This window comes from Chiloscyllium plagiosum, unplaced genomic scaffold (assembly GCF_037043375.1).
Source record: "Chiloscyllium plagiosum isolate Xiang-an unplaced genomic scaffold, Cpla_swu_hap1 HiC_scaffold_13, whole genome shotgun sequence".
In the NCBI taxonomy this organism is placed as follows: Eukaryota; Metazoa; Chordata; class Chondrichthyes; order Orectolobiformes; family Hemiscylliidae; genus Chiloscyllium; species Chiloscyllium plagiosum.
The window spans coordinates 116,604,598-116,632,490 of NW_028270151.1; the positions used below are offsets into that span (position 1 = coordinate 116,604,598).

A 27,893-nucleotide genomic window follows, 5' to 3' on the forward strand; every position below is an offset into this window, starting at 1 on the left:
CGCCAACCAGGGTCCAAAGCGACAAAGCAGCCTTCCACATCATCAGACTTTTACCTCCATTTCCATACATGTCAGTAACTGTATCCATTGCTCCCAATACAGTCTCCTCTACATTTCGATGGCAGGATGCTGACTTGTAGAGCGCTTCAGGAGACCTGCACTAAACGCCTCATGGCCAAAAACTTCAACTACCCTCCCACTACACCGAGAACATGCCAGTCCTGGGCCACCTCCATCGCCACACCCTTCCCACCTGACTTTGGAGAAAGCACACCTAATTTTCAGCCTCGGGAACCACCAGCACCATGGCATCAATATGGATTTCACCAGTTTCCCCATATACCCTCCCCCCACCTAATACCTGTTCCAAACTTCCATCTCAGCACCGCGCTCATGGCTTTTCCTACCTGTCCATCCTACTTCCCAATTATCTGCCCCACGCTTCCCTCTGACTTATCACCATTTCCCCCACTTCATTTTGCACTCTCAGCTGCTTTTCCCGCCGGCCCGCGCCCCTGCCATTTAATCTCTCCACCCGCGAGGTTCAAACCCTCAACACTAATGAAGGGCTTTTGCTGAAACGTCGACTTTCCTGCTTCTTGGAAGATGCCTGAACTACTGTCCTTTTTGAGGAACACGCTCCTGAATATTCTCCAGCATCTGCAGTTCTCCCTTTCAACTACGTCATTGAAGCTGTATTTTGAGTGTCAGCTTGATTTTATTTGTGTATTTCACGCTCTGTCCGCCCACAAATCTCAGGCATGAGATCTGACCTTATTCTTGATTACAGATGCTGATTTCATATACTGTTTTAATTCTGACATTTTCAATATGTCACTGTTATCTCGATTCTGTACGTTCATTCACAGAGTTATAACCGATCAACTGTGCATTAGTAGGAGTTAGCTGCACTTTCCCACACATCAAAAAAAATCTCCACGTTACTTTCGATTCCTACAAGACTTCACTGTGCAAGAAAGAGAAAAGAACACCTTTAGTAACTTAAGATCAGTTGATTTATAGAATCCCCATCTTCAACTGCTGCGGTCATATCGACTCGACCCGTCCTTCTCCTGAGGAGTGCCGTGAGTTTATAAAATACTCATACACAGATGCAGGAGTTTCAAGCAACAGATTAAACATTGGTGTAAAATTTGCCATCCTTTTTATTCAGTTGTGTTCGAAATGTGAACAGTTCTTAATCATACCATTCTAATTCTCCTCGCTGCATTCCTGCCCATTCCCGTGAGAATCAATTTTCTTCTGATTGGTTAAAGATAGTTCCCTACAGGAGAATGTGTCACTGTATTTAGGACCCATCCCAGGACAAATTCACTGTGAATTCACACGTTCTTTATTTCACATATAACACATCATATCAGCACATTTACTGAAGGCTAAATATCGTGGTATGTCCGAAATTCCAGGTGCATTTATTAAAATGAATGTCAGTCACAACAGCTATCTCCGTGGTCCTGCTCTGATTGGTCATGACGAGATTGTCAAATGTGGCTTCCTAAAACATAATTTATTGTCAAACAATCGAAATATCTCCAAGGAAGCATATCAACTTGTTCAAATCATCTTAACTTTCTCGACTTTAATTGTAACCTGGGTGGATACTACATTCGAAGGTTCTCCTAAAGTACATCAGAAACGAATTATTTCATTTTGATTGTCACTTTGAACAACTATTTCATAATTTTATTTGTAAAACTGGAAGCTCCTTGGTAGATTTTAACTTGCATGGTTATTGGGATAGACTAACGCCTGACACTTACTCTAAAGAGAGCCAATATGACCCAAGATTCCTCTGCTTCTCCACACTGCCAGCAATCCTTTCACCCTGTGTTCTGCATTGACATTCGCACTTCCAAAGTAAACGACTCTACACTTTTTCGCGTTTAACTCCATCTGCCATATATCAGACCAGTTCTGCAAACTCGCAATATTTCTTTGCAATCCACAACAGCTGAATACACTATCGACAACTCCACCAACCTCCATGTCATCGGCAAAATTACTACGTCACCTTTATTCTTCCTCATTTAACGCATTTATAAAACTCGCAAGAGCAGAGCTCCCCTAACCAATCCCTAAGGAAGTTCACTGGACACCGACCTCCACGATGCCCTATCCGATAATCTTCAGTGTACACGTGATGGTCACTGTTCGTGAGGAAATGTTTTTATCTAATTTATTAAGCCTGCCAAAGTACACGTTGACAGATGAAAATTAACTGAGTATGTCCTGCATTACTTTACCGCTTTGTAAATTTAAGGAAATATTTCTGTCTCTAATTTATCCTCCTACATTAAAACAAGGTTATCATGGTGAAGGAGGAAACGGAAATCAATCTGCACATGGTACAGATTTAATGAAGGATTGAAGCATTTCATATCTATCCCTCCTGTCTCATTATATATTCTCCACTCACCAATATGTTTACATATCATTGGATAAAAATAACAGCTATAGTCAGTGTAACTAAAACATTTATCATCTGCACGGCTGCCAAGATGCCTCAGCATGTCGGATGATTGTTTGAGTCATGTCCAACACGAGGAATGAATGAAAGGCTTCTCACCGGTGTGAACCCACAGGTGCCTCAGCAGCGTGGACGCCTGAGAGTATCCTTTCCCACACACAGTATTTTTTCCGACAGAGTGGTGCAATTATGGAATGAGCTGCCTGAGGGAGGGGTAGAGGCTGGTACAAGTACAACGTTTATAATGCATCAGGATTGGTAAATAAGTAGGAAGGGGTGAAAGAGATATGGGCCAAACGCTGACTGATGAGATGAGAGTTATTAATGATATATTGTCAGCGTGCACAAATTGGACTAAAAGATCTGATTTTGTGCATTCAATTTCTATGACTCTCTATGTCCCTCTCCCTCTCTTGGTCATGTCTCGCTGCGATCTTACCCCAGTTCAGACAGGGAGGTGGGATTGGGGCTGGGTCAGTGGAAATTGGATTGCTCCAACTTCTAACTATTTTTACACAATCATATCCCTGGGAGTGGGTAAACTGAAATCTACTCCAGTACTGGCACACTTCGAGTTTGTCCCATGCAGTGAAAGTGTGTGTAACAAAGACATGGAGGGTGTGTGAGATGGAGAGTGGGAGGATGTATTTAAAAAACATGGGGAGGCTGTGTGAGAGCATAACAGGGATGATGTATGTGACCAGACAGGCAGCGTATGTGTGACAAAAACAGGCAGGGTGTTCTCAAATATGAGAAAGGTTTTGGATAATTTATTTATGTTCGGACTTGCCATTGCATTCAAAGTTTGTGAGAAGATGTGTAGCTCGGGTGCTCATTGTTGTGCTTCTGTTCGCCGAGCTGGGAATTTGCGTTGCAGACGTTTCATCCCCTGTCTCGGTGACATCCTCAGTGCTTGGGAGTCCCTTGTGAAGCGCTTCTGTGATCTTTCCTCCGGCATTTATAGTGGTTTGAATCTGCCGCTTCCGGTTGTCAGTTCCAGCTGTCCGTTGCAGTGGTCAGTATATTGGGTCCAGGTCGATGTGTTTATTGATTGAATCTGTGGATGAGTGCCATGCCTCTAGCAATTCCCTGGCTGTTCTCTGTTTGGGTTGTCCTATAATAGTAGTGTTGTCCCAGTCGAATTCATGATGCTTGTCATCTGCGTGTGTGACAACGGAACGAGGACATGCCGCAACCCAAAGGACTAGCCACACTAACATACATCAAGAGCATTTCCGAACTGACAGCCAGACTACTGCGACCAATAGGACTCATAACAGCACAGAAACCAACAACCACTCTCAGATAACAACTCACCAGAACGAAGGACCCGATACCCAGCATGATCAAAACGAATGTAGTGTACAAAATCCCATGCAAGGACTGCACAAAACACTACATAGGACAAACAGGAAGACAGCTAACGATCCGCATCCATGAACACCAACTAGCCACGAAACGACACGAGCAGCTATCCTTAGTAGCCATACATGCAGATGACAAGCATCATGAATTCGACTGGGACAACACTACTATTATAGGACAACCCAAACAGAGAACAGCCACGGAATTCCTAGAGAGCTGGAACTGACAACCGGAAGCGGCAGATACAAACCACTACAAATGGCAGAGGAAAGATCACAGAAGCGCTTCACAGGAGGCTCCCAAGCACTGAGGATGTCACCGAGACAGGGGGCGAAACGTCTGCAACACAAATTCCCAGCTCGGCGAACAGAACCACAACAACTTGCCATTGAATCTTTTAATGGACAGTTTGCATATCCAGCTGCCATTTGATTTGTTACTGGAAATATTAGCATGAAATAAATTAAATATCATCCCTCAGCACTGACCCTCCGACAGCACACACTCTTCCAACACTGAACGGGTGACGATGGCAGTACTCAGCTCTGACGCTGTGATAGTATCCTCTCGCTCAGTACTGACCCTCCAACAGTGCCTGCTCCCTCAACACTAACCATCTGACTGTGCCCACTCCCTCAGCATTGACCGAATTACAGTAACCGCTCCTTCAGCACTAACCATCTGAGAGTTTCTGCATCCTCAATACTGATGCTCTGACACCGTCAGCTCCCACAGCACTGAACCTCCAAAAGTGACCGCCCTTTCAGCACTAACCTTTTGCATTGGAAAGAGAAAGCGCCGTTCCGTCAGTTCTGGCCCTGTGACAATGCATGCTTTCTTGGCTCTGTCATTTGAGCCTGGTCCTGGTGCACTATTTTACTCACTTGCACAGTGTTCAGAAATTTTGAAGCAACCATAGATATCATCTGTGAATTGCTGCACCAAATGATCATAGCAGTCTCCTGCGAGTGAGGGAAACAGAGGGAGGTGAGCAGAAAAACTATTTGTCACTGTCAGCTTTGATGAATTCCTGCCTCATCCTCAACACATATCCATAACCTGCGGCCAGACTGCCTCTTATTAACAGTCACAGGCCACATCGGATTTGTTACTGAGTAACGGACTGGCCCGGTGTAAGATGTGGAGGTAGGTAAGCAATTTGGTGATCGTGAACACAGTTCGGTATGTTTACTTAAGCATTAGAAAGGGATAGTTATATACTGCAGGGAAAGAGTTATATCTGAGGGAAAGGCAATTCGGATGAAATTTGTCAAGATTTAGTTTGCACTTGATGTGGAAGGAAACGGATGGAATGAGCACAATTGGAATGTGGAGCTTATTCAAGGAACTGATATTGCATGTACTTGATGAATGTGTACCTGTCACTTCTGAAGGAAGTTGTGGAGCAAAGCAGCCGTGGTTTACGAAATAACTTGAAGCTCATGTAAAGAGAAAGTAGAAGCATATATTAGGATTTGACGTGAAGGCTCAGTTAGGGCGATTGAGAGTTACAAGTTAGTTACGAGCGTCCTGTACAGAGAGTCCAGAGAGCCAGGAGAGGACATGAGAAATCGCTTGCGGATAAAATCTTAGAAAACCCTAAGGCTTTCTACGTGTGTATGAGGAATCAAAGAATGTCGAGAGTAAGATTAGGACTAGTCAAAGATAGTAGAGATGAATTGTGTGTGAAGTCAGAGGAGGAAGGAAGGCGCCAAATGAATACTTTTTGTTAGTATTCATACTGGTTTAAGACAACGTTGTCGAGGAGAATCTGAGATACAGGCCACTAGACTGGATGGGACTGAGATTTACAAGGAGGACTTGTTAACAATTCTGGAAGGTGTGAAAATAGGTAAGTGCCCTGCGTCGGATGGAATCTATCCAAGGATTTTCTGGGAAGCCAGGGAGGAGATTGCAGAGCCTTTGCCTTTGATCTTTATTTCGATATTGTCTACAGGAATAGCACTCGAAGTTTGGAGGATAACAAAAGTTATTCTCTTGTTGAAGAAGGGTGATACAGATGACCCAAGTAATCATAGACCAGTGAGCCTTACCTTTCTTTTAGGAAAAAAAAATATGGAATGGAGTAAATAAGATAGGGTGTATAATCATTCAGCCAGCAACAATTTGATTTCAGAGGGTCAACATGGTTTCGTGAGTTTTTCGAGAAGGTGACCAAGCATGTGGATGAGGGTAGGGCACTTGACGTGGTGTACATGACGCCTGTAAAGCCTTTGATAAGCTTCCATATGTTAGGCTGTTGGAGAAAATGCAGAGGCATGGGATTGACGATGGTTTCGCAGTTTGGATTAGAAACTGGCTTTCTGTTAGAAGGCAGCAAGTGGTGGCTAATGAAAAATATTCAGCCTGGAATCCAGTCACGAATGGTGTGGCACAAAGATCTGTTTTGGGACCACTGTTGTTTGTTATTTTCGTAAATGACTAAGACGCAGGCATAGGTGGATGGGTTAGTAAGCTTGCAGATAAGACTAAAATTTGTGGAGTAGTGGACAGCGTGGAAATTTGTTCCAGGTTGCAGGGGAGCTTGGATAAACTGCAGAATTGTTCTTAGAGGTGGCAAATGAAGTTCAATGCAGTTAAATGTGAGGTAATTCAATTTGGGAACAATAACAGGAAGGCAGAATACTGAGTTAATGAAAGGATTCTTGGTAATGTGGATGTGCAGAGTGATCTTGGAGTCCATGTACATAGTTTCCTGAAAGTTTACAGCCAGGTTATTATTTTTTAGATTAATCACAGTGTGTAAACAGTCCCTTCTGCCCAACTAGTCCACACCGACACGCCGAATCGGGACCCACCCAGACCCATTCCCCTAACACTACAGGCAATTTAGCATGGCCAATTCAACTGACCTGCACATTTTTTGGATTGTGGGACGAAACCCACGCAAACACCGGGAGAATGTGCAAACTCCACACAAAGAGTCGCCTGAGGCAGGAATTGAAGCCAGGTCTCTGGCGCTGTGACGCAGCAGTGCTAACCACTGTGCCACCGTGCTTCTAAGAAGGAATACCTTGTTTTCGGTTTCATTGGCAGAGGGTTGAGTTCCTGAGTCATAATGTCATGCTGCAACTATACAAAACACTTGTGTGGCTCCACTTGAAATATTTTGAACTGCCATTCGCCCCATTCCAGGAAGGATGTGGAAGCATTGGAAACGTTGCAGACGAGATTTAACAAGATATTGCCTATTCTGGAGGAAAAGTCTTCTCAGGAAAACCTGAGAGACTTGGGTCTGTTCTGATTGGAAAGAAGAAGTCTGAGAGCGGGTTTGATACAGAGTTACAAGGTTTTTGCAAGGTTTGTGAAGGTTTGTAGCTCAGGTTGAGGTTTCGGCTGTAGGTCTGCTCGCTGAGCTGTAGGTTTGAATCAAACCTACAGTGCAGCGATCAAACCTACTCCAGAGAGTTACAAGATGGTAAGAGGATTAGATAGGGTAGATTGTGGAAGTCTTTTTCTTAGGAAGATGATGTCATCTTTTACGAGTGGTCATTACTACAAATTGAGGGATTATAGATTTAAGCCGGATGTCAGAAGCAGGTTCTTTGCTCAGAGAGTAGTAAGGACGTGAAATGCCCTGCCTGTCAATGCCGTTAACTCAGTTAAATTATGGAGATTTAAATAATCCTTGGATAAACACATGGATGATGGTGGGATAATATAGGTGGATGAGCTTAGATTAGTTCACAGGTCGGCACAACATCGAAAGCCAAAGGGTCTGCGCTGCGCTGCGCTGTATTTTTCGCTTGTTCTATGTTCTAAAGCTAAATCTCCACATCGGGAATCTCCAACCCCATGGCATCAATTGGGATTTCACCAGTTTCCACATTTCCCCTTCCCCCACCTTACCGCACTTCAAAACTTCCAGCTCAGCACCGTCCTTATGACCTGTCCCATCTGTCCCATTTCCTTCCCATCCATGTGCATCATCCTCCCCTCCAAACTATCAACTTTACAACCTCCTCCGTGCACCTATTGCTTTCCCAGCTACCTTCAGCCCGGCCCCATCCTCTCATATTTATCTCTCCACACTCGAGGCTTCCAACCAAATTCCTGATCGAAGGCTTTTGCATGAAACGTGATTTTCCTGCTCCTCAGATGCTGCCTGACATGCTGTGCATTTCCAGCACCACATTATTGAATCTAATCTCCAGCATCTGCAAGACTCACTTTCACCTAATAATCATGGGTGTCCTTAATTTTCTCTCTCCCTTTCCTGACACCATTTTCAATAAAGTTTAGAGATATGTAAACAATACATCAGCTATGTCCCAAGAACAGCAAGAGACATGTCTTGGTTTTCGATTAATTTGCAGGGCTCTTTCAGTTCAGTCATTTCCTGGGACATCATCTCTTTCAGTATGAGCATTAGGAAAGAACATTCCTTTGAGCAGAAAAAAAACATCAGTCTGTCACTCACCTTTGTTTCATGCACAAGGGCACCCAGACTCTTCCGTACAGCACTTTTTGGAGTTTCTCTTGATTTTAATGGCAGTCAGTCTTTTGACTCTTCCTACCATGTGCCCGACTCAAACGCCCAACATGCAATTGAACCTGCAAAGATTTTGACCACCCATTCAACCTGTCACTATCCATTTCCAGATTCCGCTGTCCTCATCACAAAATGCCCTCCCACCTATTGTGTATCGTCAGTAAATCTGGACACATTCCACTCTGCCAATTCCACCAAGTCATTAATGCAGGTATAAATCATTGAAGTCCTATGACTGACCATTCCAGCACTTTGCTAATTACAGTTTTACAATTTGAGAAATACGCATTAATCCAGATTCTGTTTCTTCCACTAAATAAATAACGGACTATCCTGACCTTTTTTTTGCTCAACACCGAGAACTCCTACCTTATGCATTGGCTTTTGATATGGTCCCTTATGGAATGCCTACCAAAATTTGATCAACTCTACTTGTAATATGATCAAAGAACTGTGGCAAAGTTGTCAAGTGTGTTTTTCCTTTCAACAAATGATGTTGACTCAGTTTGACTCCAATCATCTTTTCTCAACGTTCTGCAATCTCTTTCTTCATAATGGTCTCTCGCTGTTTCCAAATGACAGATAAGATATTGGAACAGATGGAAGCCATTCGTCCCATCAGTTCAGCTCCACCTTTTAATGAGGTCATGTCTGATTTGGTTAATTCTTAACTGCACTTTTCCGCCTTATCCCCATTCTTCTTGATTCCCAAAGTGACGAATTGTCTCGCCGTCTCAGCCTTGATTATACTCAGCCTTGACAGCCTTCCATTGTAAAGAATTCTGCAGGTTTTCTACTCTTTGAAAGACATAATATCCTCCTCGTCTGTGTCTTAAATGATTAACGGTTCCCCTGAGATTAGGCTCTTTATACTCTACGCAAATGTCGTTTTTCATTCCATATCTTAAGTCCCAGTCCTCTGGAAACTGACCCTGATCGTTGGCAACATTTCTTCCAGAACATCAACCCACCCCTCCGCACTGCGCCCTCACCCATCAGTATAAACAGACCATGAAAATCTTCAGTTAACCTTCCTTTTTCCAAAGAGAAGAATCCCAACCTCAGTAATTTCTCGACAAAAGGGGTTTGCTCATCGCTGGACATAATGTAAGGCGGAGGATTGCCAAGAGGTTTTGGGAAAATATCGCCAGTTGGCAGGTTTAAAAAAAGGAAAAATAACAGTAAACTCATGTCTCCAGCTTTGGGAAACTTTAGAATATCTTTGGGAAGCGGAATCTGAGGAGAACGAAGGATAGATTGTCCAACTTAACAGAGTTAGTCTTTAAGAGGCTGGAACGTTGACTCTGTTGTTCTCTGGACTTGAACCAATCTGAGACATTGAAAGGATTTTCGTTCCTGCGCGTCAGGAATTCAAACCTCGCCACGGCTACAGGACCACGAGAAAACTAGTGTACAAACAAGTTACCAAAAAGTCTCGAAGAAAGCAAGACTCCGGTTGTAGAAAAGTTGGTTTCTGTGACATGGATGTGTTTGCAGAGGGTACAGGACTGTTGCCATTTCATTACAGTGAATGTTCCAGGATTTATTTTGGAATAGTAAAACTGATAGAGAACAACAATCAATTTGGGAGGGGCAGGCTGAAGTTTGAATTCGTGAAAAGACTTTCATGAATCGTGCAACGAGTCAGTTCACCCGTGTCTGTTGCGTAATTGGTCAACACGTTCATCCATTAACCGAACGGTTGGTGATTTGGGACGTCCCAGGGTTGGATCTCTCATTGCTCCTACTTCATTGTTTTCTTTCCTACATAGCTCCGGGTTTTTAATGTGATCAGGAAAATGTTCCCCAACAGGAATCTTATCCAGAACCGCAACGGAATTTCTGTATTGTTTTAATGGTTAATGTAAAGGACTGTGGATGTTGGGAAACTGAAAGAAAAATAGAAAATTCTGCGGAAAGTCAACAGGTTTGCCAGTACTACTGGGAGAAAGCGGAGCTCTGATAACGTTCTGAAGAAGTTCTGAAACGTTGAATTGCCTTTTCCCAGCCGAGATCCTGCTCAGTATTTTCCTGCAATGTCCGCCTTCTTTTAAGCTGAATATCGATTCCAGCTATCGGGGTGGAACACCCAGACCCACTTTGTCCCGACATTTCATCGATTTGAAAGCGGTGGTTTTTGAATTCAAATAAACCAAACAATGATTCACTACTGCTAAGCTCCCTAGAGGGAGAGACCTGGAAATAAAAGCGCGCACAGTCCATCTGTAGTTGTAGCCGAGTGGTTAAGGCGATGGACTTGAAATTCATTGGGGAATTCCCACGCAGGTTCGAATCCTGACAGCTATGAATGAGGGTGAACTTCGTGATATGCTTTGCTTTTGGAGATTCAGATCGCGGCGGGGAGAATCACTTCATCCAGGTCATGAATGGTGCAAATCTCCAGTGCACTCAACGAACTGCACAGATGCACAATTACATTGCCAAATTTGTTTAGACTCGTTACGACACAGCGTGAACCTTCCTGCTTACTATAAACCAGCAACACAGAAACGATTTATGCCATACAGGAGTCTGCAACAATTCGATTGGTCAAGAACCACACAAAGTAAAAATTAAGAACTTATTTTTTGAAGTAAAAGAGAGAATAATTAACAATCCACGATTGAGAATGTATTTCTATTACCCATGTTGACGTTCCCTTCGATAATACTATTCAGATAAAACTCCCAATTAAGCTTTACAAAATAACACTTTTTTTCTCAAAACCAGGCAGTTGTAGGTTCTTGTCTTCGGATCTTTCCGTGTCTTTTTTTCCTTGTTTGGACGTTCTGTGTCACAGGTCGCAGATCGAAAAGGTATTTTCCTGAGATATATTTTTTCAAGAAGATTGTTATCTGCAAGAACTTGGCAGTCCTCCTTTCAACTGCTCAATATCCCCCGTCTCATACCCCAGAGCATCTGATTGGGTCATTGTTTTTAAGACTTTCAAGGGACGCAATTAAAATTTGAATTGAAATGTACATTTTATTCTGATTAAAATTTGAACTGAGTAGCCAAACTTGAACTGTTTATGATTCCAGGTAATGTACTAATTGAATTGTTCGACCCAGTATTACGTCGTTGTTTTATTGAGAACACTTGTTGCTGTGTCTGGTTGTTCTGCTGCTTTGACCTGTGTTAAACGTGCACCAAATGTTTAAAACACCTCGCCTCTACAGGAAAAAATGGACCATCACAATGAAGATGTGTTTTCATTTTAATTTTTAAATATTTTACTCGAACATACAGATAAGTTTCATACAATTTCATCTGAATGCCATAAGTTAAATCTGCGATAATGTATCTGTGAATGCATTCTACTGTACGGAAGCTAAGCTAATTGGAATTGGACAGCCAAAACAAAAGAGTTGGCATCTAGCAGCTCGGGTTTGACGGGTAAGTGGATTATTTAAATGCCTGTGGGGAGCTAATCAAAGCACATCTGCAAAATAAAAGCAGTCACAAATTCTTCACATAAAATACGTTGTACCGCTCATTCAGAGAATCATAGAATTCCTGGTTTGTTCACTGGTTTGGTAAAATGCGGCACATGATGCCCAAAATTGCAACATAAAACATGCTTAACAGTAGTAAAAAGTAAGAACTTTTCTGTTCAACACAGAACCCATTACTAATTGTTTGCTCGTATTATGTCGGTAGTGAGAAGGCCAACCCAATGATAACATCTCTGTGATTATCGTGAAGGTGATTCCCGGGTTTCGGGGACTCATTACCACACTCAGTTTGCTTCAGGTTCTGAAGTGACCACAGCCAAACAGGATCCCTCATCATGGGCCCATTCCACATCGCGAGCGGCTCGCTCATTGATGATCCACTGAAGCTGCAGTTTATATCCAGGACAGTAGAGAAAGCAGAGTCAGGGATATGGTCAAAAGGAGACGGTGGTAGGGAGGGGAGTAATATAGGTTGTGAAGCAGAAAGTGTGACCTGGAATGAGAGACAGAAACAAGGAGTGTAGAAGGAGGAGAGGCAACGGCAGGATTTCATAAAACCAGTGATTTGTGGAGAATCCTTATGGGGAAACATACAGAGGTGGAGAGGGTGACTAAAAATGTGAGAGAAATAGAACACAAGAGTTGACGGGGGAATTAAAACATCAAAACAAAAGTAAAAAAAAAGACATTCAGCTCTCCTCTCGATTCTGCTGCCTCGGAAAAGTGCTGGCATGTGCAGCCAAATCAACGTCCTCAGCAGTAAGAAAGACATTCGAACGCTCGAAGCACAGTACCCCACCTTGCTCAATCAATATTTGGGTCCGTGTGAGGTTTGTCCATGGGCCCATGTCTCCAATCAGTGATTGTGCACTTTGGTTTTGGGGGAGTGTGGTGGTGCAGCTCCTGAGGTGGACCTGGGTGTGGTAAATCTGTGATGATGTCTTTGCATGGTGAAATTCTTGCATTTTTCATCGCGATATTTTTCGCCACTTTATTGTCAATCTCTGCCTCTGAGGTGATCATCACGTTAACCCATTGATACGGATTACCTAAATGCAATATTTACAACGTCAAACAAATTACACACGCACACAGCTCAGGCCAGAGTACAGTGCTGATTGAAACAAAGGATCCCCATCTGGTAGGATTCACTTTTGGGCTGGTCGGAATTGTTTCTTCTTTCTGTACATCTGTACATTGTTACTCTGCCTTCAGTTCAATATTCTCATCTCCTCCCCTCTAATCTCTCAGTTAACCTTCTTCACTCTATGCTTCCAAACAGCTAATGTTCATTGCTTACATTTCACGGACATTTTATTTTATTTCCACCTTTATAATTCCTGACTTCAGTTTTTCCTCATCGTCTCGTGTTCGGAGTGATCAATAATAGACACATGGGGTCATGGAGACACAGACGGAGAGAGAAACATAACGACAAGAAGACGCAAAACAAAGGATTTCTAAAGAAAGGACTGAACGTGGCTTTTGACATTAAAGACGAAGATTCATGCACAGTTTCGAAGGTTCTACGATGACTGTTCCACGATGCAGTCTATGCCCGAGTCTAGATTTTAGATTCTATATGTGGATAAAGGAACTGGATGCATAGCATTGATGTTCCAGCAGTCATTGTTTGAATACAGATGATACAAGTGAAGCATTGATTGCCAGAATGCAATCACTGTTGTCGTAACCTATTGTTACATCTAACCTAACGTCATCTGAAAACGAAGACGAATCATCTCGTTGCAAGATAATTGAGCTGTATTGGGATTCACGATTTTTCATTTTTGAACACATGAAATTTCGGCTCTGTAAATTATTATATCTTGAATGACATTTAATTAGCTTCGCAATTATGTTTTATGCAGATTTCGTCTCATGTCAATGTTATGAAGAGATTATGGACCTTGCAGAGAGCTACAATAAATTTACATTTATCGTTGTACTGATACCAAAACGTCTCCTTCAAGCAGGCCAACAACGTTTATCTTTCCCGAGGCGTTTCCTTCCAGTAAGACAAAGGAAAGTAATTGAGCCCGATAAAGCGCACACAAATCTAACGTAATTATTTTGGTTCTCTTGATGGCTTTTTCCAGGCTGTCTGAGCTGAAAGGGTGAATTCTCTGATCCTGGAATGAGGGCTTAGACAACATGGCTTCCTCTTCGAAATCAAAGGCTGAGAACGTTTGTTTTGGTGCTTCTTCTCCTGAACTTGATAGAAACAGCTGATGAGAATGTTAATTGTGTTCGCGAGTTCACTTGCAAAAGGCATGTTTATGGTCAATGTGGCCACAGTGACAGAGCTGACGGCGAGTGCTTGGTCAATATATTACCTTGTTAAGTATGTCAAAGGTTTCGAGTTCTACTAAATCGTTTTGTGTGTGTTTGTGTTATTTTAGCTATGCTGTAAACATACCGCATGTTTTGCTGAAAGCTTTGTGGTAGACATATCGAATCACACATAGTTTCCAGCGCATGACTTTTGCGTTTCAAAAAGTACAGAACTTAGGTCATGCCAACCTATAAAATGCTTTGTACTAGGCTGAGTTGAGGGTAGTTGGGATCTGGTTTGCTTTCTTCCATAACAAAATAAAGGGTAAGCAAACTTCTACCTTTAAACGAAGTCATTAAGATATGATCACACGACGAGAGCAGAAAGAAGGAAATCACTAAATTTTCACTCATCTCTCTCACATTGTATCGTCAAATATTGTGGTGCTGGTAAACGACTGCAGATCAGGCAGCGTCTGGGGAGCGGTAGAGTTGATGTTTCGAGCATAAGCTCTTAATCAGGAATGTATGGGATAGGAACAAGGAGCGAAGAGATAAATGGGAGGGGCTGAGTCCTGTGATATGGGAGTGAGGATGTCGAGAGATGTTCATAGATGTTGGTGGATAGCGGTGTCAGACTGGAGCGGAGGGTGCAGTGGACAGGTGCAAAGGAAGTTGAAAAGCTCGAACAGTCCAAGTGAGCGATCACAAGAGGGAGGGTTGGATCCTGGATTAGTTGGTGTGAGTGGAGATGAGTAAACTGGTGAAATAGACGTTGATTCACTTGTGTTTTGAGACTGGCAAGGTGGAAGACAAGTAGTTCTTCCTCCAGGTGACGACTCGTTAAGCTTTGGCGGTGGAAGAAGCAAAGGACTTGCATTTCCTTGGGAAGTGGGGGGGGAGTGAAGTGGTCAGACAAAGGCGGTGGGGTGTAGGCACTAAAGAAAACTGCGACCCTGTGGCAGAACCCAATAAAACCCTCTCCCATTTCAACAAAGACTTGACACTCCTGGACGTCCTCCACCCGTCCCCTTCTGGGGGGCACTTCATTGGGACACTCAAAATATAGTAAATATTTTTATATAGATATAAACATATAAAATTAAGTTTTTTTAAAAAATACGACACTTTATGCCAGAACCAAACCATCTTAACATCATCTTCTTGAAATGTCCACCATCAGCTGCACCCTCCCCTCTGATAAATCATCATATCCCAACACCTTCACCTCCAACATTCGCCTTTCGAGCTACCATCCTCCACCCAAATCTCCATTCCAATTATCTATCGATCAGCCCCCTTACCCCCAAATGTCGAGTGCCCTGCTGTACACATGCTGCCTGACATGCTGTCCATTCCAACGCCAGACCATTCACTCTGATCTCCTGCATCATTACTGAATACTTTCGCCTCGTTGATGTTTCCTACGACGAGGACGTTTGTCATAGTAAGCAGCAATATTGCTTGAAGAAACGACTGTCAGGTATTAATGTTAAATCTTGAAATAATTCGGCCACTAACACAAACAAGCTTCCAAATCACCTTTAATCTCTCAGGCTGGTGTATTATTCCACACCTGTCAGTTATTCTATTTTAAATTAGAGTCGTCACTCCTTTACGCCCTCATCAATGTTCCATGCACGTGGACGACACCACATCTATCATCTTAATCTGTCAAAGGATACATGTGGCAACACATGGAAACCACTATTATTTCTTGAGAGAGTGAAATAACGGGGTGGGGGGTGGGAGGAGGTGTTGGTGGCAGTTAGGGAGCTTGGTGTGCAGTGTGGTTCATTTTGAAAATCAAACAATATGTACTTTCTCCAGTTGTAGCTTAACATCCCTTTCAGCCGTTTCTCATTCGCAGTCATCCTTACCAAAAAAAGGACAGTCTGATGAAAGTCTCAGATTTGAGATGAATGGCAGTGATTCATACATGACCAATTGGTATACCGTACTAATTTGTAATTTTGCTATTATGATTCAAGATTATAAATCAATCACCTAAGGGATGACCTCTCATCTGGTAAAAGCTGGGATAATACTTATGTTCAGTACTCCATTGTATATTAGATTGCGATTTTAGGAAAAACAATAAAAACTTGGTTCAGAGGAATGGTCAGGGATTGAGTTCTGTTCAAAGTTAGCAATGCATTTTACGTAGATTTAGAATTGCCTGTTGGATAAACAAGAACACGATGTTGAATTCCAGGAAGGAGATCGACGAGTTTTATATTTTGGATTTGGATAAATCACAAATATATATTACTCTTGGATTTGGTGTCGGCATAAAATTCAGCATTGGAATCATAGAGAGGATTTTAATTCGTATTAAGGCAGTAATAAGGATCAAGAAGGTTTCTAGTTATAACTTTAACATTGTTTTACTTTAATGCTGGGTTTCGATGATGGATAGATTTGCACTTTTGAAAGAACATGCAGTTACTCTGAAAAGGGAAATGTGAGGACTTCAGATGGTGGAGATCAGAGTCGAGTATTTGTTGCTGGTAAAGCACAGCAGGTCAGGCAGCATTCGGGGGTGCGGGACAATCGAATGTTTCGGCTCAAACCTTACGTCAGGAATTCCCAATGAAAGGCTGATGCCCGAAACGTCGATTATCCTGCTCTTCTGATATTGCCTGTCCCACAGTGATTTTTCATACATCACACTCTCGAAAACTATTCAGACGGATAGGTTAAGAGTTTAGCATGTAACATGGAGTTGTTCTTTGTCCGTTTTGGTGTTATTCTAATTCACGATGTTAAGTTTGATTGCAAAGAAATTTGTATGTTGTAAGAAGTGTAAGGCAACTATTTATGAACGAGCGAGATGCTAACGAAAGTACAGTGACAATAGGGAAGTATTTATCAAGAAAGCATAGCATTTGATGAGGAAGAAGTGCTTGATGAAAAGGTGTAGCGAAGTTGAACAACAAATTTGTTCCAGATAACATTCATTCAAGGACCTTGAAAAAGGGAGTTGAGGGAAATATATACTTTAAAGAAATTCTGCTTTTTCCTTTAATTAGCAAAAGTTGGGGAGGTGCCAGAATATTGGAATATTGCAACGGTATTGCTGAAAAGAGGTTGCAAAAGTAAAATACGAAATTACAGGCTGGAATCACTACAGAAATTATAAATCAGGAAAGATTTGTTCATCACATGTCAAACGGTAACACGATTAGGAACATGGTTTCCCTCATGCAATTTGTGTCTTCAAAGTTGCCAGACGTTTTAGAAGAGGCAACAGAAATTTTGGACGAGTGTTGACATGTTATCAATCATGCTTTATTGAATTTCCACAGAACTTGTCATACATTTAATTAAGAATATGTGATGTAGTTGTCAGTATTACACCAAAAGCGCGAGGAGATGACTCCAGGTGCTCTCAGTTTTCCTGTTTCTAAATCAAAGTATTTATTTGGCAGCGTATTACATTGAACTCTTAAGTTCTTCCCTTAACGAGGAATAAGTCAATCCATAAATAAATGTGTTCATGTCACAACTCAAGTTGCGTGGCATGAATCCACCTCTAAGTCATATGAATTCAGACTTGCTATAATTCCTTGCATTTGCTCCTATAATGGTAAAAAACAGAAGAATGCAGCTGCCAGATATGCTGCCGAGGAAAAACACAAAGCTCATTCAACTCTCCATTTCAGCGTCTTTACACTTATCTTTGATGTTCTGACCTCTCAGTCTCTAACGGATGTGACTACTTAAATTTATGTGGCGAAGAATCAGAGCGTTCGGCAGCAAAACTAAAATAAATGGGAGCAATTGGATTGAAACCATACCAAAGTAATTATTTCACATTCATCCAAGATCAGTGTTATAGATTGGCTTTGTATAGCAGAACCATGGAACGTTGTCAGTTACATATCCAAATTCCTTGGAAGGCTAGTGAGGTATTTTTTGAAAAGGAAAAATAAAAACGCTGGTTGTTGTGAGACCTGCAGCTTCAGTTCTCTCAGTCCAATATTTTGGGTTTTGACAGTGACAAAGAAAAGGTCATAAGTCGTTCAAATGTGAAATTAACGTTGACTTCAACTCAACTTTCTGTGTGTCCCCGACGAAGAGCATGGACAACAGTACACATGTACAACAGACAACAGTGTAACAGTAAAAAATATAAGGTTAAAGAATCCGCTGTCGTATTGGATCTGCCATTTCCAAAGGCAGAAGGTACTGACTGGTAAAAGTCGAAAGGTCACAGTTTTCAAGGACCTGATCAGTATCATCGCAAATTTAAGTGCAAGTGAAAGAGCGAAACAATATAAATATTTTTGATCAATTTACTGTGACAATAATGCAGGACCATCACTCGGTTTTGGTTGATCATTTGGTTACACATTCAAAAATCTCTGGTGAAGAAGAGTGCCAGCAATAATTATGAAATATCAAAATATCTTAAAACAATTTCAAATGGTGGTTTCATCGTACACAAGTCCCAGACGGTAAAAGCTGAGCCATTCGTGTTCAGGGACCTTCGTGACGTTGTTTTGACAGATTCTGGAAGAGAACGGTCTGCTCAAAATATTTGAACATATTTCATAATTAGTAGCTAGAAGCAACTAAGTTAATGTCGTTTATTCTGATTTCCACAATCCTCACAAGTTACAACAAAAGAGAAGGGAGAAGTTAAAATGAACTGACGGTCGCTGCGAGAAAACATGTGTTTTGAAACTCAAAATAGCTTGTCATGCATAAAGGAATTCTAAGGAATGGCGATGAGTTCATTGTCCTTTGCAATTTTCATAAACAGTATGGCAATGAAAAGTAGAAACACATCATCAAAATAAACAGACATATAAAAAATTGAAATTATGCATAATTCGAAGAGATTTGTAAAGTGTTCCAAGAACGAAAGTTTAACATTCTACCTTGCAATTTGCAGACATATGAAATAGAAAGAGGCGCACGACATTCAGATCGCTCAGGTTGCTCTGTCATTCATGTGGTACTTGGCTGATCTGGTTGCAACTCAGATCCACATTCCCAACTTCCCTTGTTCAACTAGATATTATTCCCATTTACCTTAAAAATAGTTAACCACGTCATCGGAGAGTCAAACAGATATATTGATGACATACGAGGGTAAAAGAAATCATGTTTTTCTTAACGAGTGTTAGTCCAATATCCAAACAGTGTTATTCGGTTCTAGATGCGTCTGAAAGTGAAAATGTTCTCTTCACCTTTATTATTTTAAACAGCCCTCAGGGCAGTGCACGTTTCAATCAAGCCGTTTTAATGTCAGTAATCTCAGAGTTAGATCACATCTTAATGCGGTACGGAAAAGCTTAGTCTGCAATCTTTTTTTCCCTAAAATATATAGCCCGCTCATTTCAGGTAATATTCTGTTAAAACATATTGAACTGTTTCCTTCCTTGAATTAGGTGAACAGTATGAGTCCAGTCCTCCTATTGTAGTCTCATCAACGTATTCTTTAGCTATGGATTTCAATATGATAAAATAAGATTCAACATATGTTTTGCTAATACAGTGAGTATCACGCTGGAAATCAATCTGCACTGTTCCCAGCATCGACATGCGATTGCAAAAAAAAAGACTGTTAGAGAAATTGTACACTTTGCCTGCGTTTCAGAAGCAGTTTAATATGAAACACGTTAAAAACTGGGGACTGCATCAATACATTATTTGAACGTGCTATATATCACTTCAGCAATAAATAACTACAAAAAGAAGAAGTATATCTATACAACGTTATCCAGAAATACGGGTAACCAATAAACATAATCCACCACTTCCTCAAAAACAAACGCAAACAAGTAGACACATCACAAACAAAATCTACAGCTACATTACCTAACTTCAATGGCATATCGGAAATTACATCCAGACCACCCAGACGCCTTGGCATCCTGGGAGACCATAAACCTTCCAACACAGTTAAGTTGTCGACTGATGATCCTAAAGGAGACATTAGACACCACTATCAAAACTAATGTCATTTACGAGATACCATGCAAGATCTGTAGAAAAACACACTACATCGGACAAATTAGCAGGGAACTGGCCACCAGGATACATGAACAACAACTGGCCACGAAACATAAGACCCACTATCATTAGTTTTCATACATACCGGCAAAGAACGACAACACTTTGACTGGGAAAGAACACATACACCACAAGACAGACACAAGGAAGACCCGCATCTAAATTCTTAGAGGCATGGCATTCTAACCAGAACTGCATCAGTGAACGCATATGAATATCGACCTTATATACGTTCCCTTGAAAGAATGAACGGGAAATGACATCATCCACCTTAAGAATCGAAGACCTGTAAAAAGGAAGGCTGGACATACCACCACAGCTTCCCCAGAGAATCTCACTAAAAATGTTCCCTACTTTATACTTGCAAAATCTCTGAAAACAAACTATCAAGCTCAGCGACCCTCCTTACATACTTGTCATCAATCTGAGCATCAGAATTTCTCAAATATCGGTAGCATCAGATGATAGAGAGGTATGTCTGAGGAAGTGCTAACTCCTGAAGAATGCTGCATATGCTTGCATCCCAGCCATTGCTGCTAATTTCTGGTGAATGAATTAAATGCAGCTCGTACAGCTTTGTTGCATTTTTGGCATGATTTTGCACAATCACGCCCAGTGCATTTATAAATACTGCATGGATCAGAGAAACAATGCCATCTCGTTGTCAATGCAGATGTAGGAAAGATGCCAGAAATGCAGTTGCACTCGGGCTACATGAAGATGGAGACTGTGAAGCGGTACATATTGCTAATTCAAATTAGGACGGGACATATGCAATTAGTGGCAGGGTCTTAGGGAGTGTTTCCAGACTTAGGGAACATGCGGTGCAGGTTCGTAGATTTTTGAAGGTGATGCAGCAGGTAGACGTGATCGTTTGAATATTGAAATCGGAATGCCATTTTGCTGCTCTGCACTACATTGGTTAGGCCGCTTTTGGAGTACTGCTTTTAGGTTTTGACTCTGTGCTTTGAAATATTTGTGCTCAATCCGAAACGATGCAGAATTGATTCACATGGACGCTTCCAAGACTGGAAGGTTTCAGCTCGAGGGAGCGGCTGAATAACCTGGGGCTGATTGACCTGGGGTGCCGGAGTATTAGGGGTCCCGTGTCGAAGTTTCTAAAATCGTGAGGGGGCGTGGATAGCTGATGTATTTTTTCAAAGCGTAAGTGAGCCCAAAACATTCGAACATGCCTTTAAGGTGAGGGACGATTTTATATGTTCCGAACGAAATGCTTTTTCATGCAGAGTATGGTGCATCTATGGAATGACCTGCTAGAGGAAGTGGTGGAGGTACATTTAATTATATCTTTTAAAGTGGCATCTGGTTATTTGCATACTGTTTCCTGAAAGATGGCAGAATTTCATCCTAGAACATGTGTCTGCACGTATGCAGCTGCGTCAATGGCCTTTAAATTATACCACTGCGCTTTATCCGCCTCTGGTCAAAACCAATCAGACGCTTGACTACTTAGGAAAATGTTATGGAAGAGAAGACGAGACGATTATATTGGAAACCAATGTTTGCCAGTTAAAAATAATACAACTAGCTGACTGAGTGTATTACTTTCTCTTGAAAAGGAAATCGAGATTAAATTATCTCTTTTTCATCCCTGTGAAGGGATAGTGACTTGACTGCATTCAAACCATCACTTCTTCGAAACCAAAAAGCAGCCCAGTGCAATCTGAAATTCCTGATTAAAACACAGAGAGTCGAACATTTACCAAAGTAGCAGAGGTTCCAAGCATGATAATTCGAGGAACAGAAAATTAAACATGCAGGTGCTTCAGAAGTCTACGAACTGGAGAATGTAAAAGGTATAAAATTAGAAGCTGATCTGGGAAAGATGGCAGATACATCATTGGACAACTGCTGAAAGTACTGACAATGACACTTCCATTTCGAAGAAACTGCCTTCCAACACCACTATTGTAAGTGCTTGCACATCCAGCTATGTTTCATCAAAATAAGTGCTTCTACTTCTGAAGAAATTTCTGATGCGAATATATTTATTAAATGGTTGTAAGTATTGTTCGGTACGCAACAATTTGTTGATTTCCTGCGTTTATATAGTCAGGGCCAATATAAAGTTCCTTCAATCACTTCACGTATATGCCATGAAGCGTCCTTTGGCTCTTCGAGACAGAAGCTTGCCCTGATAAGGAATTGTGCAAATCTGCTATTTGGCTGGTGAAGGAGACTTCTCCCCAAATCTTGCATCGGTTGCTCTTGCTGGTGAGTCATTTTCCCGTGGCACTTGTGAATTAGTATAAAGTGTTTTCTTGTTCATACATCATTGTTGATAACATTGAACATTTACTGGAACAAACAAATCAATTCTGTTTCTGCAAGATTCATATCTCTATTTCGAAATGATTTGATACCTATTTATATATTAAATTCTTGAATGAAAGATTTATTGAATGTTGAAACTGTCTTATAACCCCATTTACGGATGTGTCTGGTGTACCATATTCATTCTATTCAGTATGTCAGTCGTTCTCACATTTACATGATTATACTGAACGTGTTTACCTGCTAGCAGCAGGTATTTCTGTGTTTGTTTTAGTCAGAAACTGGAATATGAATTGTATCGTCTGGTTGTCTTCGAGCGAACTTGGTGACAATAATGATTCTCACAAGAGGAAGATGTGGCTTTTCTAAATGTATCACTTTTTCCATGGTGTCAAAGGAAATAACAGGTCTATTGATGATTAACATCAATATGTTACTGTATCGTGTCTTCAGTTACTAGTTTACCCTTTCATTCTTGTCCCCCACAGCAGTCTGCAGGGTAATTTATATCTGACTGCTGTCGATCTTGATTTATCTTTGATGCATTATCTCCTTCACATTTGATCAACTTGCCGTGATTTGCTTCCAGAAGTTCCAATGTATTGCACAAAAAGAATAGCAGTAACGTTTACAGTAACCTTTTTTTTGGGTCTAACTCTGTTAAAGGAAATGCCAGTTTATTTTTTTTAATTCACACCTCGCCAAATATTTCATCAGGTGCAGTGGAGCGGTCGTCAAACAGCTTCACCTGCAGAAATAGCATTTGGTTGGTGTTACACGGCCTCAGTCGTTTGGTTTCCATTTTGTCTGATCATCCTGTTTAATTCAATGAAAGTATGACGTATTTTAGTGGCCAATAGAACTCTTTCAGGACTCCAGTGTCGACGGAGTGAGAATCATAGCAATTGGGAGACTGAGAATGGAAGGAAACTCATCATTTTACTTCTGTCTGTGACAGTAAGTTTAATATTGCGTTGGTTCACAAATTCTGTCAGTGTTGTAATTAACATGTTACTATGCCCTATTTACTGCCAGGGTAACTACAATGGCCCTAGTTATATCTCAGTGAAACACGAGAATTCATTAAGATTAGAGTGGTTTTGGAAAAGTGCAGTAAGTCAGACCGCATCCAAAGAGCAGGAAAATCAAAGTTTTGGGCAAGTGCCCTTCATCAGGAATGTGGCAAGGAGCCACTGTAGTGGAGAGATAAATGGGAGTGGGATGGGGATGGGGTGAAGGTAGCTAAGAGTACAATAGTTGATTTGAGGTGCGAATGAAAGTGATATATCAGAAAAGAAAGTGGAGCGGGTAGGTGGAAAGAAAGTTTGGCAGGTAGAACAGATGATGAGGATGGTGCTGAGCTAGCAGTTTGGAACTGGGGTAAGGTGCGGGGATGGTAAATGAGGAAGCTGGGGAAGTTCACACTGATGCCCTGGCATTGAGGTGGTCTGAGGTGAAGATGAGGCCTTCTTCCCCAGGCATCGTGTGGAAATGGAGTAGTGGTGGAGGAGGCCCAGGAAATGCATGTCCTCGGCAGAGTGCGACGGAGAGTTGAAATGTTCGGACCCGGCTTGGTCGGGTTGATTGGTGCTGGTGTCCCGGAAATGTTCCTTCGAGCGCTTTGTGAGTCAGCATCCTGTCTACCCAATGCAAAGGAGGCCACATCAGGAGCAACAGCTGCAACACATGATATTTGTGGAAGTGCAGGTGAAGCTTTGATGGAGGTGGAAGGCACCTGTTGGACCTCGGATGAAGATGAGTGGAGAGGTGTGGGCGCAGGTTTTGCAATTCCTGCGGTGGCAGTGGAATGTGCAAGGAAGGGAGGGTTTGTTGTTGGGGGCGTGGGCTTGAATAGGCAGTCAAGAAGTGACTCCGAACCCTTCCTATTCATATACCCATCCAAATGCATCATAAATGTTACAATTGTACCAGCCTCCACTACTTCCTCTGGCAGCTCATTTCATATACGTTCCACCCACTGTGTGAAAAAGTCGCGCCTTAGGTCTCTTGTGGATCTTTGCACTCTCACCCTAACCAATGCCCTGTAGTTATGGACTGCCCGAACGCAAGGAAAGGACCTGGGTTTTTTTTTGCCCTGCCCGTCATAATTATGTAAACCACTATAAGGTCACCCCTCAGCCTCTGCAGATTTAATGATTCTTCCCAGCTTCTATCTTTTCGGCTCTCTTTCAAAATACGAGATTGTACTAGTAGGTGTATGTCTTATCATGAAGTTGCGTTTCTCTTTGGATAAGTTCAAAGTGATCTCAACATAAATACCAATTAATAATTTGACATTTTGTGCCGGTTTTAATTGGGCACAACAATCAGTAGCTATCTAACCTCTCCTTCTTTTATGTAAGTCGTGAGAAATCACACAGTTTCCTTTAACGCTTTATTTCAGAATCTGAAGGACAGCAATGAATAGTATTAATACCCACGTGACATCATAAAATTACAGAATAAGAAACGAAACGCATGGTTTTCATTCAGTTGTGTTGCAGAAGGAGGCTATTTGGTCCTCTTTGTCTAAGTGGCGTATCTGTGATGTAATCATACCAGTTCATTCTCTGCAATTAAAACATTAAAAATGTAAATTTTTTATCGCTCAATTTTTCTGTGAGATCATTGCTTGCAGATGTTTTCATCACACTAGTGGATAGAGTCGTCGAATTCACTGCTACACATCGCATCAAGTAATCATGAAGTATGTATGCTATTGCTAATTTTGCAGTAGTGTAACGTGTATGTTATTGATTGTTGTGTCAAACATACGAACATAGGTGAACAGTATTTTCAACTCCCGAGCAGCAAAAGTATCTATTTGACAGCGTTATTCATGTTACTTCATTTCTTTACATTTATTTCCAGTTCTGATTCGGTACGAACTGATTGATTCCATCTTAAAAAGCATAAAAATATATTGGAGAAAGTATGATCTGAGACGATTGCAATTTGAAGTCTTTTGGGGTAAGGTAAGTCAGTTTTGATACTAATTATCTGTTTATGTAGAATATACCACAACCCATCCGTCCATAGTGCAATTTTCATGTTTTCGCTTGTAACCGCTTTGTCATGGTCTTGTGGGTTTTCTCAAACTACGTTTCCTCTGCAGAGAGATTTGCTTCAGAAAATTTAGCTCTTTCGTCAAGAATGAAAGGTCATCCCTGAAAGTATGGCATTGCCGTAAATGCAGATGAAAGTCATTTCACCCAACAAGTTTCCATCTCCACCCGAGGAGCACGCCACCCTATTCCAGTAAACCAACATTTCGATAGTTAATCCACCTGAAACACCATGCTACTGTTTAATTGTGCAAGTCCAGTTCACATAAATTGCACGTCACTGGACTATAGGAGAAAGCAGAACATCCAGAGAACGTACAAACTCCACAAACTCTGAGGCGAGAATCAAAACTTGCAGTCGTGCCCATAACTGCACTATTGCAAACTTATGTTTGACACTTCTTCTTTCCAAAATGTACACATACTCAATTTGCATCTTTTTTGACTCAAACGAATTTAATGTCAAAATAACTAACACAAGTATTAACATAGCTCCCTTGATGTACTTTCATGAGTGTTTGTTTCAGTTACTATGAAACAACGTGGAATCTTGTGAACGTGCCAGTTCGCCTCCGTCATGTTTTTCCCATTCATTCAGCAGACGAGGTTCTGGTTGATGAGGTCATCATTTATGGCCAATCTGTAACTGCCAAGAAGCCAGTTACGAATCAACTACATTGTTGTGGGTCTGGATTCACATGCATGCCAGGGCAGGTAAAAACAAAAGTAGCCCTCTCTAGAGACAATTCCTCACATAGAATTTTGTCCTGAATACTGATAGTTGATTCATGAATATATTAAAAGCTTAATTCCAGATTTTTGGAATAAGTTTTAACTTTCTGCAGGAATTCCAGCTTTGCGTCCCCAGAATGCTGCCTGCGTCTCTGCATTAACTATCCAAATATAATACCACCAGGCCATCACCTCTTCCTTATCTTGGGTTATTGTTTCCTAATACTTGGGTCTCTTCTCTATACATGACAACACCAACAACGAAAGATAAACTTGTTCTCAGCTGTTCATTTAGCATCATCTTCACCAATCCATTAAAATCTGCTGCAATTATTTTAAAAAAATCTTTGTGACACATTTCTGTCAACTTTACCTTTCACACTACAACGACAGATCCATGATGTCCCAGACATTATTCGTGATTAATGATTTTGTTCAACTTCAACACAGTCGAGAGATTTTCAAAGAACATTCACGGGCATTTCCACAACTTCTGCTTTTTAAAATATCTAGTGCTGCGATCACTTGCGCTGACAGTGTCGAAACGGCAGAGATTCCACATTATTGGAAGAAAATAATAGTTTATATGTGAGCTTGCATATTATACTGAATGTCATCTAAATCGGAATAGGGTTGCAAAATCGAGATGATATTCAATCTTAAAATTTGGTCATCGGCAATGAGAGGACTTTGTTTTTTAAAAGACCCTTTGCGGGACAGCGATCTATTCTGATGAATGCATCGCATTCTCATGTCACTACTTTCTTCATTATCATTAATTGGGTGACATGAACGTACATGAGTCGCTGAACATGACACATCAAAATACAAGAAGCAAATAAAACTGCTGCAGAGTAACATTTGACCTTTCAAACCTTCGTGGATCCACATCCACTGTCTAAATCTGTCGCCGATTTTCTAAGAGTCTGTGTCACATCGGTCCCAGCCCAGTCATGCATCTATCCAGGTGCGTCTTGAAAGACGCTATCTTGCTCGCCGCTGTCTCTTCCACTGGCAACGCATTTTAGGCATCCATCACCTTCTGTGTTTCGAAACTTCCATGCATATCTCCCCTAAACGTTGCCCCTGTCACTTTGAACCCATGACCCCCAGTAATTCAGCCCCCCATTTCTGAAAAAGATCTTCTTGCTATCCGCCTTGTGCATAACTCTCGTTATTGTGTGGACCTCAATCAGTTCCCTCCTCAACCTTTGTATTCCTAATCAAAATAATCCTTATCGACCCAATCTGTCTTCATAGCTGGCGACCTCCATATTAGGCAACTCCTGGAGAACGTCCTCTCTGCAAAGCATCCATATCGTTTTGGTAATTTGGCAAGGGGAACTGTCAGCAATATTACAAATGTGATCGAACCAATGTCTGAAATAACTATAAGGTGACCTGTCAAATTTTGTACTCAGTATCCCGTCTGATGAAGGCCTCACAGACCACTCTATTGACCTGTGTTGCCACCTTCAGGGAACAATGGAACTGAACACCCAGATCTCTCCTTACATCAATTTTCTCCAGGAGATTTCCATTTATTGTATAGTTCGCTCCTGAACAGGATCTGCCAAAATGCATCACCTTGCACTTTCCCGAATTGAACTCTGTCTGCCAATTCCCTTCCCAACTGTCCAACATATCTGCATTCGGCTCTATTCTCCGACGGTTCCCTTCAT

The 27,893-nt window shown here is 41.5% G+C and overlaps 1 non-coding gene across 1 annotated transcript; it reads left to right on the forward strand.

Annotated features, from left to right (window-relative positions):
- The first annotated feature begins 10,591 nt into the window (after nt 1-10,591).
- Nucleotides 10,592-10,673, forward strand: trnas-uga (transfer RNA serine (anticodon UGA)). The gene has a single exon. It is a non-coding gene; the product is annotated as a tRNA-Ser (tRNA).
- Nucleotides 10,674-27,893: the final 17,220 nt, after the last annotated feature.